At 35.1% G+C, this 16,265-nt stretch overlaps 1 long non-coding RNA gene across 1 annotated transcript; it reads right to left on the bottom strand.

Annotated features, from left to right (window-relative positions):
* Positions 1-10,355: 10,355 nt before the first annotated feature.
* On the bottom strand, positions 10,356-10,976 carry LOC131144452 (uncharacterized). The gene is made up of 2 exons (XR_009133819.1): positions 10,734-10,976; positions 10,356-10,572 (listed from the first exon to the last, which is right to left on the bottom strand). It is a non-coding gene; the product is annotated as an uncharacterized LOC131144452 (long non-coding RNA).
* Positions 10,977-16,265: the final 5,289 nt, after the last annotated feature.

The following is a 16,265-nucleotide window of genomic DNA, read 5'->3' as shown; positions in this document are numbered from 1 at the left end:
AATGCTCATTCGAATTTCCTAGTGGGTGTAGTTAACACCACAAAACAATGGAGGACTACTAGGTGGCTATCCTTTTCCGAATAAGGATATGCCAATGTGAGTCATCTCGATCTTTAGAAAAAATGTTTAAATCAATGCCACGAGACTCTGATACCAAGTGTTGGAATTGGTGTATTCCCAAGACAGGGGTGAATTGGGTATTTAAAACTTTTCTCTTAGGTCAATTCAAATTTCACAAACAGTATTACACAAGCCTAAGGTCTTTCTATATAATCATAAACCCAATCTAATATTCAAACAATCAAACACATGTACTGCATATAATAAATCAAACATAAAACATATATGTGCTAAAATTGAAAGTACGAAAAAATAAAAGTTGTACCAAATATGTCATTGGGATCCGTTCAATACTGCCTATGTCCCCGCCTCAAGCTCACAAGTAAGAGGATTTCACTAAGGCTCGCTTAACAGGTGGAGCGGCACCTAATACAACACCTTAATAGGATGGTGCACCTAACTTTCCTAATAGAGTCTAAGCCAAACTGAGACTATTCAACGGGGCTAGTCTCCCTCTTCAGACCCATGCCTAGAATACAACAAATTTACACTATAATTTGCGTACACATAAAATGTTTCTTACACTAAGCAGATATGTACCAATAGGTTCAACCAAATAATGCACTCACATATGATAGGATATTAAGTTCAAGTGAGATTTTATTAACCAAAGTATTAACTCTCAACTAAATATGTATCAATGTATGTGTGGGAGAGTAAGACTTTTGATCTTAAGCAAATATGCTTCTTGTGTGGATAATCAAACAGTCATTATAACCCTAAACAAATATCACATAAATATTTCTCAAATGTAAAGCACAGTAGATAATAGGGTTTTAAGCTTGCTAAATATATTTTCGTCAAAGCACAAATCAAGCTTATGAAACTTGCAATGAGGATGCAAGATCTTAAGCCATATAAGGGTTTTTCCTAATCAAATATTTATGAATGAAATATTATAGGAAAAACCTTAGCCAACTCTCCAAAATATCAATACACAATCAAATATAAACAAGGGAGAGTTTAGCTTATACGAAGAATATGAGAGCACTACCTTCTTTCATGATAAGTGGTTAGATCAGTATATGAGGTAGATTTTGGCAATAGGTTTGGATATATGAGAGTATAGATGATTTTGGCCAAAAAGATTTTCAAAGAATTTTGACTAATCTCAAAATACTAATCACACCTTAATTTTACAAATGAATCGCTATATATAGAATTGAGAAGAATTATAACCGTTGGGGACACACTGGGTATTTTAGGAAAAAATTAAGTGAGTTTAATTAAAAATAACCTAGTTTAAACTCGGTAAAAATTAGACAACCCAAGAGGGTCAGTCGACCATCTTGATGGTTTGGTCGATCATGGTGCTTAATTTGGTTGACCAGAGAGAATTTGAACTACGAGTTCGGTCGACCATTTATAAGGCGATTCTGAACCTCCACGGCTCGGTCGACTGTATTGAGTTCGGTTGATCGAACTTTATGAACTTCAATCGACTAAGTCATTTTGAACTTAGTGGTTCGGTCGACCAGGGCATTAGGACTTCCCACGAGTTCGTTCGTTTGACCAAAGCGTTGGAGTACATTTTCGATCAGTCAACTGAAGAGTCAAACTGTTGACCCCAAGGAGGTTCGGTCGACCGAATGGTTCTATGTATTACAATTCGGTTGACCGAACATGCCAATTTCAGCATTTTGTTCCTTTTCTTCTTATAAGATTGTCCCTATTCATATGATACTTAATTCTAAGACACTAGGGGACATTTTCATGCAGATTTGTGAGTCCTATGGTCAACCTAAGTCCTTTGAGCGTATACCCTAAAAATATGATGTCGGTCGACCGATCCTAAGGTCCATCTATGGTTTGAGCTTATAAGTTCCTACCATGCATGACATGCATTAATTATTATAGACTGATAGATAATTAATATTACAGACCCAAAATAAAATATAATACAAATAAATTAAAACACTTTGGGTCTTATTTTCCCTTCAAGTCTCCATGTGACGTCATATGATTTTGCCAAAAAATGCAAGACTGATCCTACACACAAACTCGGCAAACATTAAATACTTTGTATTTGCCATTATCAAAATGAGACAGGGCTCAACAAGTCAACATAAAATACAATGGGAAAAACTTTAAGCTACTCTCCAAAAATCAATACACAACAAATGCAAGTGCGGGAGAGAGTTTAGCTAGAAAAAATGAATGTGAAGAAAAGAATGATCTTTTTCAAAAATATGTGATTGAATAAGTATGAAAAAGAGATTTTAGCACTCTGCTCGTGAAAAATTGGAGTATGAAAGATTTAGCACAATAAATTTTCAGAGAAAAATTTTGCTAATCTACATGCTAATCTCATGATAATTATGATAAATGAGGGGATATATATAGAGTTGGGAAAAAATATAACCATTGGGGACCATAGGGTAGTTTGAAAAATTTTTTAATTATGTTTAATGAAAATTAACCTTGATTTACTACAATAAAAGTTTCACCAACCCGAGAGGTTCGGTCGACCATATTCAAGGTTCGGTCGACCATATTTAAGGTTCGGTCGACTATATTACTAAGTTCGATCGACCGTGGCTATTTTAAACTGGAGATATGATTGATCGTCTCAAGGCAATTTCGAACCCTTCATAGGTTCGGTCGACTAAGGCAATTTCGGTTGATCATTTTTTGAGGTTCGGTCGACCAAGGCACTTTTGAACTAATGGTTCGATTGACCAAGTTGTGGGGGGTCAGACACGTAACAGTTCGGTCGACTATGGAAGACACGTTCATTTCAGAATGGTTGACCGTGAAGTCAACATTTTGACTTTGGGTCAGTTCGGTCAATTTAGGCTTTTGTACTACTTAGAGTTCGGTCGACCGAGACTACCTACAATATGCATTTAAGTCCTAATTTGGTCTTTGTGCCTCATTGACCCAGTATAAATAAACATAAGACACTTTAGGCTATATGGGTGATGATTCCTATGGTCATTCTAAGGCCTCTTGAGCATATATACCCTATCATGCATGACATGCAAAAATTACAAACCATTATTATAGACCCAGAAACTAAATGTAATTACAATAAAAATAAATGTCTTTAGTCTCCTTGCTCTTCACTTTATGGACTATGCCAGGTGTATGTGTATTATCCGTCTTGACCTCTATTCTCCTTATCCCTTATGTGCGATCTCAATTATGAACATGTTCACATGCTAAATACACACATAAGTTCACTGTGTTTCGTTAGCATCAAAATAGAGATTTGACTCAAAAATTCAATAATGAATATGAAAGCTTTATTGATTGTTTTAGCATTTGCCTAAACAATCAAAAACAATGAAAATGGACAATATATATCTAGATCATTATATATTAAGGAGAGTTGTTCCCTATTGTTACTGGTTACTTTGGTTATTTAGTATTATGAATATGTTATTCCATTGTTTGTAAACGTGACTTAATCTATGAGTTAGTAAGGGTTGTTGACTTTTTGAGTCCGATTCCTATTTTGATTATGACAAATCACAGCATCTCATTTGTGTATTTAGTCCATGAACATATTTCCGTTTCAGAAGGCACAAGTGACCGATGCATAATGGAAGCCATGAAGCATCTAAACGAGCATATCATGTGGTGCATTCCATGGAAACCAAAGAGCAAAAACTTGAAGACTTACATTTTTAAGTTGTAATAGTAATTAAGTTTAATGTGTGCATGCATTTTGTTTGAATTTAAATTGAAGCTAAAATATTGACCTTAGGGAATCAAAATTTTTCATGGAAAATCTTTTACATAAAATTCCAAACTCACACAAAGGTTTTGAAATGTTTTTAAAGTTAAATCAAGGCTAAAATTGAATTTTTCAAAGGGCCTAGTTGACCGGCATCTAAGCCCCAGTCGATCAGACTGAGCACTTGGCCAGAAATACATAATTGTAAAAGGCCCAGTTGACCAGCCATAAAAGCCTAGTCAACTGGCCAAAGCATTTAGCCAGAAGTGTAAAACCCCAATTGATCGACCTCTCGAAAGACTAGTGAAGCCCAGTTGACCGACCTTCAAGCCATTGATGATCCGGAAAACCAGATCACAAGGCCCGATAAACCAAAGCTCGTGAAAATGGAAATCGCCTTAGGGCTGGTCGACCGGACCATGTCCCAGTCGGCCGAACCTCTCGGGTTCAGGCAAATCTGAGCTCCAACGGTCGAAATTTTTTAAAATAAAATATTATTTTACTCCTCAACGGTCACATAACAGCTAGAAATTGAAATGACCTATAAATACAAGCCTAAAACACTTTGAAAATGTTGGAGAATTATTTTGAAACGCCTATTGTTTATTCTTTAATTCAAAATCATTCTATACTCTCTTTTTAAGCATCAAATCCTATTTCTCCTATTCTCTCTTCTTGAAAAATATTTTTGGAGAAAACTTTATGAATTTATCAAGTAAGGCTTAAGCTGATATTCACTTCATATATATTGCTCGGAAGTCTTCTTGCATTTTATTTCTTCAAAGGTCAATTATATTTGAAAGAAAACCTTAGTTTCTCCTATTTTTTTATTTAAAAACATTTTTTTGGAGAAAATCACTTGGGTTTTTCAAGAGAGCTTTGAGCATATATGCATTTATATATATACTTGCTTCAAAAGCTCTTTAGGAAAGACCAGAGCATATTTTCACTTATATATTTTTCTTGGAAGCCTTCTTACATTAGATTTTTTAACAGATCATTTTTGAGAAAAATCATTTTCCAATCTCTCATTGTTTACTTGAAAAATATTTTTGAGAGAAAAACCTTTACTCTACTGAGCTTCAAGTTTTAAATCATTTGAAGAGTGCATATAGATTTTCATTTGCGCATCTCATCTTTGAAGAAGCAATTTTTGTACAAAAAAATTATTCTCATTTGTATCCCTGTGGTTTGGTTAGTGAACCGTGCCAACCATGGGGTATCACCTAGAGAGGCAGCTGCGCCTAAAAGTAGCAGACCAAGCATGGGTTATCGCTTGAAGAGGAGGGTTCCATGTTGTAAGGAGTGTGTAAAGGGAGGCTCCACCCTGTAAGGAGTGTTGTAAGTGGTTTTGCTCCACCAGGTTAATGGAGCAGGATAGTGAAATCCTCAAGTGGGTTGGCTTGGGAGCGAGGACGTATGCGACTACAGCCAAGCGTCATAAAAATCCTTGTGTTTGCTCTCTCTTTCCTACACTATTTATTTTCTACACTTGTTTGTTTATATTTTATTTTTTGTGATTATTGTTTATGGTTTAAATGTCTACATACTTAGATATTTGTGGGAATTGAGATTGATTGGAAAAACCCTAAGCTTGAGTTATACTGGTTGTGTTTATAAAATTTGGGTGTAAACTTGGCGTAGATTTTAAAATTTCCAATTCACCCCCCTCTTGGGAATACAACATAAATCACTAGGGTATTATGGTCATTGTTATGTACTCGACATATATTATAAACAAAAGGAGAGACCTATCATTGTGGTTAGGTCTTTCAATTTACATAATACTTCAACACGTATGATAGCATGATCCAACCTAATCGCTAGGTGCCATAGCCACCACCAAACCAAACCCTAAACCTCATAACCCTATGCATGTTTGCTACTATGAGAGGGTTGTCAACACCGTCAAGGACTTAAAACAGTTCTAGGAGTTGCTAAAGAAGACAATAGTTGGTGGAAAACTCTTTAGCATCATTGCCAATTTAGAACCACATGAACCCCTTTATACTTTGCAAAACCAACTCCATAGTTGGTCACAAACATTGCAAAACAAGCCAAGGAGCATGTGATTTCTATGCTCTAGCTTGACCTAGGGGGGTGTTGCCGGCTACTTTAGTGTTAAAGCTTGATATACACTGTTGGCCCTTTGCATCAACTAGATGTGAAGAATGTCTTCTTGCATAGTGATCTCAAGGAGGAGGTCTATATGAAGCAACCACCTCAGTTTGTTGATCAAAGGAAGTCAAGCTTAGTGTGTCGACTCAAGATGACATTATATGGTTTAAAATAATCTCCCAATTTTGTTGATTTAGTGTTGTAGTACTTGAGTTTGACCATCAACAGTGTGCAATGGATCACCCCGTGTTTTATCGTCACACTTCATCACATAGGATCCTTCTTATTGTGTATTTGGTTGATTTTGTAATTATAGGTAATGATGATCAAGGTATTTAGAGCCTAAAACATGTTCTATTGACTAAGTTTCAAACCAAAGATTTGGGACCATTGAAATACTTTTTAGGTATAGAAGTATCTAGATCTAGTACGTGATCTGTTTTGTCACAAAGGAAGTATGTTCTTGTTCTTTTGAATGAGATTGGGCTATTGGGATCTAAATCGGTTCAACAACCATGGATTCCTAACAGTAAGTTAGTGCCAGATATGGATGATTTGTTGCTTAAACATGGACGATACTAGAGATTTTTTGGAAAGTTAAATTATTTCACAATCACTCGGCAGAACATCTCTTTCACAACAAGTATTGTAAGTCAATTTCTAGATTTTCGAAGGACAAGTCATTGGGACGTAGTAATTTGAATTTTGAGATATCTCAAAGGTGCATTTGGGAGAGGTCTCTTATATCAAGATTAGAATCACACTTATATTCAAGGATATACTGATGCAGATTGGTCCAGATCATCTTTAGACAGAAGATCCATAACTAGATATTGTATCTTTGTTGGTGGTAATTTGGTTTCCTGTAAGAGTAATAAACAAACCGTTGTGACCAAGTCAGGTGCTTAGTCAAAGAAACAGACTATGGTGGCTAGGTCAAGTATTGAGTCATGGTATAGAGCCATAGCTCACACTACAGGTGAGTTTGTTTGATCGAAAAACATGTTCGAAGAATTCAGCTTTCCACATTCTCAGCCTTTGGAGTTGATGTGTGACAATCAAGCTACTCTTCATATTGCCTCCAACTCGATTTTCCATAAGGGAATTGTTGGAATGGGTGTATTCTCAAGAGGGGGTGAATTTGAAATTTCAAATATTTTTTCCTAAGTTAAACCAGACATTGGTAGTATTTCACAACCTACGGTCTTTCTAAAAACAAACTCAATTCACCAAACAAATAACTGAGCAAAATTCAAAACATGTATAGCAAGCTCAGTAATTCACGATCAGACACAATTAAATATAATCATTCAAGTGCAGGAATTTAAACTGAGGAAATTAAAATCACGCACAAGAAATGTTATTGGGGTTTGGCCAACAATGCCTACGTCCCTGCCTCAAGCTCATAAGTAAGAGGATTCTACTATGACTCACTTAACGAGTGATATGGCACCTAATACAACACCTTATAGGATGGTGCACCTAACTTTCCTAAGCGGGTCAAAGCTAATCCGGGACTATTCAGGGGGCTAGTCTCCCTCTTCCGACCATATGTTGGGAATACAACAGATAATCAAATATTGTGTACAAAGAAATGCTTCTTATACAAGCAAATGTGTACAAAAATTACAGCCCAAAATATGCACTCACAAATCATAAAGATTTATGCTCAAGTAAGACCTCGTAAATCTATGTGTCAACTCTCAATAATGTGTGTATATATATATGTGGGAGTGAGACCCTTAGTTCAAGATAGTATTTCAAAGGGACTCTAAAACCCTAAGCAAATATCTAATAAAAATATTTTATTAAAAATCAAGAACAATGGATATCAGGGTTTAAGCTTGCAAAGGTTTTATCAAAAGAATAATATGCAAGCTTTTGACTCTTGCAATAAAGATGCTAAGAATCAAAAGCAAGGATGAGATTTTCCCAATCAATATTTATCTATATCCAAAAATATGAGAACAATCGTAATAGAAAACTCTCAAGACGATTTTTCAAATATGTATGTTTATGTGAGAGTATATGCCAAGACATGATATATGAATATACCCAATAATGAATATTAAAACTCCCTTCAAGTTGCAATTGATTTGCAAATTAAGGAGAGATGATGCTCTCTTTTTGAAAAAAAAAAAAAAAATCAAGCAAACACAAATGAATGAAAGTATGTAAAATATGCTTAAAATTTGAGAGTATGTAAGCAATAAGAGTATAAAAATCTTAGAAAGCAATTTTCCTAGTCAAAATGCTAATCTCATGATAATGATGACAAATGAGGTGGTATGTATAGACATGCCACAAATTATGACCGTTAGGCACACCAAGGGAATAATTAAAATTGTTTTAATTGAGTTTTAAAAAATTAACCATGTTTAACCCCAATTTACCTCGGTAAAAATTAGGCCAACCTGAGAGTTTCAGTCAATCGAGCCATAAGTTCTGCCGCCCGAATAGACACATGAGAAAAAAGACAATTTTGAAGTTCAGGTGCCTGAAAAATTGTTCGGGTGGCTGAACTAGGTGATTTTCAAAATGTCTAAGATTCGTTCATCCGGTCCTAAGTTTGATCTACCAAACTTATACTTTTGATCGCCCGATGATATTTTGAAAGTAATTGTTCAGGCGCCTGAGTTGTTGAAAAAAGTCAAGATAAATATTCGGTTGATCAAAGAAGCTAAGGTCTTTTTGATTCGGTCACCTGATGTCAGGTCAACACTCCGACTTTTTCTATGTTCGGTCGACCGGGGTGTTTTCAAGACCAAGGTTCCATTACCCGAATCCTTAATATTTTTCCACCTAAGTCTTGTTTTTGAAAAATGATTTTCCCCGATAACATATATGATTATGAGGCTAAACGTAAGTGATAGTGTAAGGACCTAGGGTCTTTTTTAAGGCCTTTTTGAGTCCTACCGAAAAAATCCGACATCGATAACCCTAAGGTCAAACTATGATCTTGAGCATTCATCCCTATCATACAGGTAGATGCAGTTATTATAGACCATATTAAAATATTACAGACCCAAAACTTAAATGTTTTTACAATACAATATAGACAATGTCTTCATTCCTGTTGCACTTCGTATTACCATTCCATACGTCAGGTGATGTTGAATTTCAGCTCCTCATGGCTTCTATTTAATTCTTACCATCCATGCATGTAAAGTGATAATTCTGCCCACATACTCAATGCATAGGTAAGATATTTTATATTTGTCATAATCAAAATAGGATATGACCCAAAAAGTCAACAGGAACAAAATACATTGAAGTTGATTACCACTTTGTTTAGGAGAAACTTGTGCAGAAGCTCATCACCACCACTTATCTGAAGTCCGATAGCAACAAGACTGCAACCCAGGACCTCCTAGTAACCAACTCTGATACCATGTTAGACAACCATTTTACCTAAAAGCTCAAGCTATTAGGTTGTTGGCTAATAATGTATATCAAACTTTAACACTCCTTCACACATGCAGCCTGATGGCATGTGGAGAAACACACAATAAATAACATCATTACAGGGAATAGAAAATTTTTAGAAACACCACACAACAAATGCATGCAACGAGACTAGAACCCAGTAACCAACTTTGTTACCATGTTAGACAATCACTTTACCTAATAGCTTGATAATGGTTGTTATTTATTGTGTGTTTATTTCTTGATGTGCTGTTGGGCTGCATGTGCAGGGGAGTGTTAAAGCTTGATATGTATTGTTGGCCCACAACTTAGAAATTTAAGCTTTTAGATAAAGTGGTGATCCAAGGTTTAGTTAATTAGTATTATGGATGTGAGTGATCGCTGTTTTAGTAAGCGTGAGTTAGCATGAGTAGGTAAGTATATTATGTTCATGTTATGTACTTGGCATATATTATAAATAAAGGGAGAGATCCATCATTGTGATTAGGTCTTCCAAATTTACACAATACTTCAACACCAAGGAGCTGATGCTTTGAGAAGACACTGACTTTTGATGAACTTGAGTAAGTGGTAGCTAATTGCTTAAAACTAATGAAGAATGTGGAGCATTTATTTAGATGACATTACAAACATCAAGTATCTGAACAAAAGACTAAAAGCAATGAATAATTATTATGGGAGCATGTGAATTTTACAATATCTTTCTTTCTTTCTTTTTTTTATCTGTTTCGTTTTCAACCAGCATATTTGTAATATCACCTACTAATTAATTACAATTATTGATGCATGTTTCTTCAGTTTTCATTCTTGAAGAGGAAAATTGGGTCCTTAGAATTATGGTGCACACTATCTTCCCCTTACTCTTTGCCACCCCATGCCTTTCCACCTACCCCAATTGCTAGGTGGATAATTGAATGACAGAAATCCTTTTTTTTTTTTTTGGAGAACAAATTCTAACATATCTACAATAGAGCTCATGAGAAATTAATAAGTTGAATGTAATCACATATTCGGAAAAGACTGCATTCCATTCTTTTGTAAGACTGTCCATTACATTCCTCGGTAAGATTAAACTAGGTTAGATAGTTTGAATGGCTTGGTTTATTGATGGTGATCTTGTAAGCAGTCTATAGATTCTTCCTGAACTTCCACATAATTCTGAGTCCCATATAAATCGTGCAAATTTGCAATCAACTCATTCAATCTTGATCACGAGCGGAAAAGCCATACTGCAAAGGGATTATATCAACTTATGTCAGCCCAGGTTGTGATGTGCATGATCACTGGCAAGACAACAACTAAGGACATAAAGGAACAGGTAGAACAGTGGAAGCCATCAGTAACAGAAAAAGCAATAATCAAAACAAAGAAGAGAAAAAAAGTGCAAAACCTGCTTGTAATTGCTGCCAGGTTCTGGGTGGAACAGGCAATCCGCTTTTGATATCTTGCCTGTTATTGCACATGCGCAAGCATCAGCTTTGAAGATTGTGGTGGCAGAAATCATAGCTTCCTATCTCCATCTCATTCTCCTTTGTCAAGGGCTTTTTCAGCTCAACCCTGAAACTAAACTTGAAACTTCTGGGAATTCGCCTCAGCATCCAGAAGTTGAAACAACTTGTACTTCCAATCTAGCTCTCAAGAATTCAGATCCAAACCCCACACCACCCCCCCCCCCCCTCCCACCTTTTTTTGGGTTAATGATTTTCGATTAAACATATTAAAAAAAGGTAGTTTGGAATTTCAGGACACATTAATAATCAGTGTGTCAAGCAGAAAGCATACATGGAATTGAAAATTTACAAAGCAGAACAAGAACAAATATAATAGACTAGTAACAAACATGGCAAAAAGCACCACAACTTAAAGAACCACCCTGAAAGTAGCAACTCAAAAAACCGAAGAACATAACAGACCAAGCGCAGTCAAAGAAACAACACTACACTAAAAATTTGTTCAAACAAAAAACTCAAAAAACAAAACAAGGTCATTAAATTCTATTGAAAACATCTATTGGAATTTAAAAGAGGAAAAAAAAAACCAGCAGATTGCTTGTTTTGTGCTTTCAGCAACTCTCACACCCTCTTTAAACTTCAACCATAGTATTATTTTGCTTAGCTCTAAGCCTGCTTGACCTAGAGATTCATAAAAATGCATGGCATACATCATTCATGCCTGTAAAATATTGGATCTCTCCATGACAAAAAGGAATACGGATGTGTAGTGTTCAGGCCAAGATTGCACAATCTGTGCATTTTAAGACAAAGCTCTTAATTTTTTGGGTAAGCACTCTATGCTAAAAACAAATGAAAATGTTGAAAGGGTTTCCCCTTGTTTGAGGCCCTCTCGCCCGGAATTTTTTTTTTTTTGTTCAAAATTGGCACTTAATAACCCTGGAAATATTCTTGTTCTAACAGAAAACATAACTCAATGCTGGATTCATTGAAATGGTGGCCTTCATCTCACAAAAAAACCCAAATGCCCATGGGGTCAACATTCTTTTCTCAATTTAAATATTAAGAGCACATATAGGATATATACCAGCTCTACAATAATTTCAATGATTCATGGACTAAAAGGATACTACCAGGTATTCATGTTGCTTAAATAAAGGCCCCTTGAGATTGATCCACCAGGGATTTCTCTCAACAGGAATTCTTTTACTATTTCAGCCAGAATTTTGAAAATGGCGTTGTAAAAGGCATTTCAAAAGGATATTGGGCTACAATCATTGAAAGGGTTATTAGTCTTGAAAGAAAAAAGTAATGGAAGATTTACATCACACATCATTTTTCCAGAGGGGATCCAAAAAAAATAAAACAAAGAAAGAGAAAATAAAAAGATAAAAAAAAAAAAAAGCATTTTAACCTAGATAAAGTATTTGTTTTTTATTCCTACAATGCCTACACTGTAGAGACTTGTGGAAGAATTATTTATAATGGTTAACTCTAGATTTCAGCCAGAATTGAGCCTTCTCAGTTTTAAGCAAATGATAATACTTTGCTAAGCATTTTGTCCTGCTCAGCTAAGAGTATAGTTTTAAATAATGGTGGCAGTTCACATAGTAAAACAGCAATGGGTGTAGCAGGCAGTAGGAGTAGGTTACATAGCAGGAAGTGGGTGTAATGGCCGTGAATTTTTTCAAGCACACACAACCTTGTGTATTTAGGATCCTCTCATTCAACTTACTAATATAGTTCAGAAAGGGCAATAAACCTTACATTTGTTTTAAACTGCCATCACCAGAAAAATTATATATTTTTACTGTTTACTAATCATACTAGTGGTAAATTAATTAATGAAACCAAATACGTTGTACACTCCATTAATGTACAAGCATACTCTCATATTGATCCTCAACATGATGACAAAGGAATGCTTGAGATAGCATTCATTATCATCCACACTGGTGCAGAGTATATCAAGCACTGTCACTTAGGGCTCGGCACCAAAGCGAAAGCATCTCCAAGTGCCCCAAATTAAGCTGCAGAAAATCCTTCAATTTTTATTACTATTCTTATTGCAGCAACATTTGAACCCTGTACAGATTTGGCTATGCACACCACCAAATCAATCTTATTCAAAATTTAAAATTTCCCATGTGCTTGTGTTATTAAGTAGGATGAGCATATTCATCATTATTCAATCAGGTAAGGACGAAAAAGATAGATTACATTGCCCCAAAAAAATAGAGAAAAGGATGACAGCATCAATCAGAAGCTTTGCGAAAATGCATGAACAGAAAAAGGAATACCAATAAGCTACTAAAACATTTGTGATAAAATGTGAAGCACATCTTAAGATATATAGCAAAGCACACATTTTACTAAGCCAGTAAAAGTTAGAACAACCAAACTAGACACTGACAGTATGATAGAACCAAGGAATAAACATGAAAACTTACATGTTTATCATACCTAACCCCTCCTCCCTCCAAAAAAGAAAAGAAAAGAAAAAAAAAAGGAACCAAAAAAGGAGTCATTCCAATGGAATTGAGATTGTCAAAAAAGGTAAATAATATATATATGCAGATCATATAAGTCAAGAAAGAAAGTTTTACCGTGAAGCGGTACGCAAATCACAGAATGTATAATTGCACAGTATAATAACAGGGCAAATCTTCTTTGGCAGTGCGCTTACTTTTCTGCTTTACAGAGTAAATGATATGCAGCATTAGTATCCACCTGCCAAAGAAGAACTTGCCCCGTAATGCATCCATGCACTAACTGGTTGTGACAATGTTCTGTTTACTTCTTGACGACTAACAATTCCAAGGTTCATATGTATTTATAGACAATGTGAAAAGCCTCCAATTTTCTTCCTTGCAAATGGCATATTCGAAGCACATCCACTTCATTGCATGCAGTGAAGAAAGTGTGGTCCTGTAGGTTGTAATTTTTTATCACCTACTTGCTGCCTCTTGTCCTTTTGTACAAGATTCGACTCCACAAAAAAATTTAAAGAAAAAAAATATATGGAGTTCAGGAAAAATGAAAATTTAATAACCTTTGGAAAATGACATCAACAGAACTGTCTCAGAAAATTTTCTGGAGGGGTGGATGGATAAAAATCATAAAATATGGGCATCCTTAATGAAAAAATTGGCTCTAAGTTCACTGATATAAGATATTTTTCCTAACTGTTTTGGTGCTGTATATTTTGATCTTTGGAGGACATCTTGTTCTCCTCCTTTTACACTTTTGGATGATAGTTAACAAGTTCTTTCTTATATCAGAAAAAGAAAAAGGTTTGGTGCTGTTCAATATGCCATGTGCTAGTACACAATGCTAGTAAGTGATTGATATTTTATTTTCAGGATGTTTAATTCATTTTTTGCAGTCTTTAAAACAACAATCTGCATGAACAAATTGATGTTGAAGATCTTAGTAGAGAGAGAGAGAGATGATGTGTTGTAAGAGTTTGTCATTTCTTTCTGAAATTGTTAGGCAACATCCTTGCTAGCAAATTATATGGAAAACCAAGTGGCCGGACACCCTTGTACATAAAAGTTTCTGCAAACTTCAATTATAGAATTGTTAAGTCACCCCACATCACTTTTAGATTTCTCCCCTTCATATCATTCCGTCATTGTTCAATATAGTTTCCTTCTTCTTTTACTTATTTTAATCATCTAACTTCTTCATTACATATTAAAAAATTAATTAAGTTTTCTTGCTGAGGAAATAAAGCCATTGTTGTTGGTGCTACACCCAATTTGTTATGCCTTGAAAAAATGTGTTGCACCATTTATACTCCTGCATTCAAGGACCCTCCCTCTTCAAAGACACATAAAAACTAGGGTAAGTCACACCAATCTCTATTGAGATTAGTGAAAAGACACAGATCTCCCTTGAAGATTTGAAAATCCCACAGGCCTTCCCTAACGTTTCTCAAAAGGATGCAAACCTTCCCTTAAAAACAAGCGGGTATAACTATCTTAAAAGTCTTTTTGGAAAGGTCTTTGGGATTATTGAAATCATAGGAGAGATCTGTGAAATTTTAGAAACCTAAAGGTAGGTTCATGTCTTTTTGTCAAACCTTGTCTTTTGTTCTAAAAAGTTCAAGAAAGTTGGACATGGTCAAAAAGGATGCATCAAGTGGCAGTGCTTTAGTTTTCAGTCCACATGATATCCATTAAATTGAGCTTAAGCAGCCCTCATAAAATGAAACAGCATGACTAAAGCAATGCATTGATTCATTTGAGAGGGAAAAAAATTGAAAAAAAAAAAATACATGATGTGCTTTGGAAATTAGATGAGGCTGAAAATGATCAAATTTATATTTTAGGCTGGAGGAAAGACTTGTTCAATTTCATACATCTAAAAGGAATACAGCCTCTTATTATGAATATAAAAATTAAAAAGTACAATGCCATCTATTTAAGAAAGTCAACTAGTAGTTATTCATGTGAGTTGCACTAACGAAGGTCTCATTTTTTGTCTTTTGTTTGACAATTTTACTCTACTGGCAACGGATAACTTCATGAACTTCCATTAATCCTAGAAAAATAAAAGGAAAGGATTTTCCATTAATCCTGAAAACAAGCTATGTAACATGTCAAATCAGTAATGCAACAGAAAGAAGAATAAGAAACCTGCAGTAAATATATTTGAATCCTGAGCATGTCAACCATTAGTTCCTGCCTTTGATTTTGAAGTTTGAACTTTGTAGGATTCTTTATGTAAGAGGCTGCACTGTCCCATATGGCCATGAGAAACTCCCAATAATCTTAGGGTGTGTTTAGATCAAGGATTTTACTTGAGAAAAGAAAAGGAAAGAAGGATGTATTTTTCTTCTACATTAAATACTATTAAAAATAAAAATTTATTTCAACATGATTAAAAATATGAAAAGGTCAAATATTAATGATGCATAGATGATTCATAGATTTGGTATACAAGAAAGGACGTTAGTCTTATTAATTGCTCTTTTTTTCTTGAAATTCCAAAATCTCTCTTTAACTGTTCTTCTTATTTGCTCAAGAAATCAATAAGAGAAAGAAATAAAAAAAATTAAAAACTTTTAAAAATACAGAATGTGGGAGCCTTATGAAATGCAGAATGGTACCCATAACTAGTTTTAATTTATTAACAAGAAAATTTGGAATTTCAAAAGTGAAAATAAGAAAAATCTAACCTGCAGCGATGGACTAGAAAGAAAAGGAAGTCGTAGCTGTGGGGAGCAGCTGGGCATTAGCAGGGGGCGGAATTGATGGTGAGAGAGCAGGGACCACGACCCCACGAACAAGAAAAGGAAACTCCGCGCGAATTTTCTCGGCATATGCGACTCTCTGCAAGTTCTTCGGCATATCCAAGCCCAAGGTGCTTAATTGTTTTTCTGATTGGTTTTTGGTCTTTTAGTCAATTTTGTACACCCACGTCTCGAGCAAATATAGGTGCCTGAGAGTCGCATATGCGGAGAAAAT

The sequence above is a fragment of the Malania oleifera genome, chromosome 12 (assembly GCF_029873635.1).
Source record: "Malania oleifera isolate guangnan ecotype guangnan chromosome 12, ASM2987363v1, whole genome shotgun sequence".
Classification (NCBI taxonomy): Eukaryota; Viridiplantae; Streptophyta; class Magnoliopsida; order Santalales; family Ximeniaceae; genus Malania; species Malania oleifera.
This window is presented reverse-complemented; position numbering and strand designations above follow the sequence as displayed.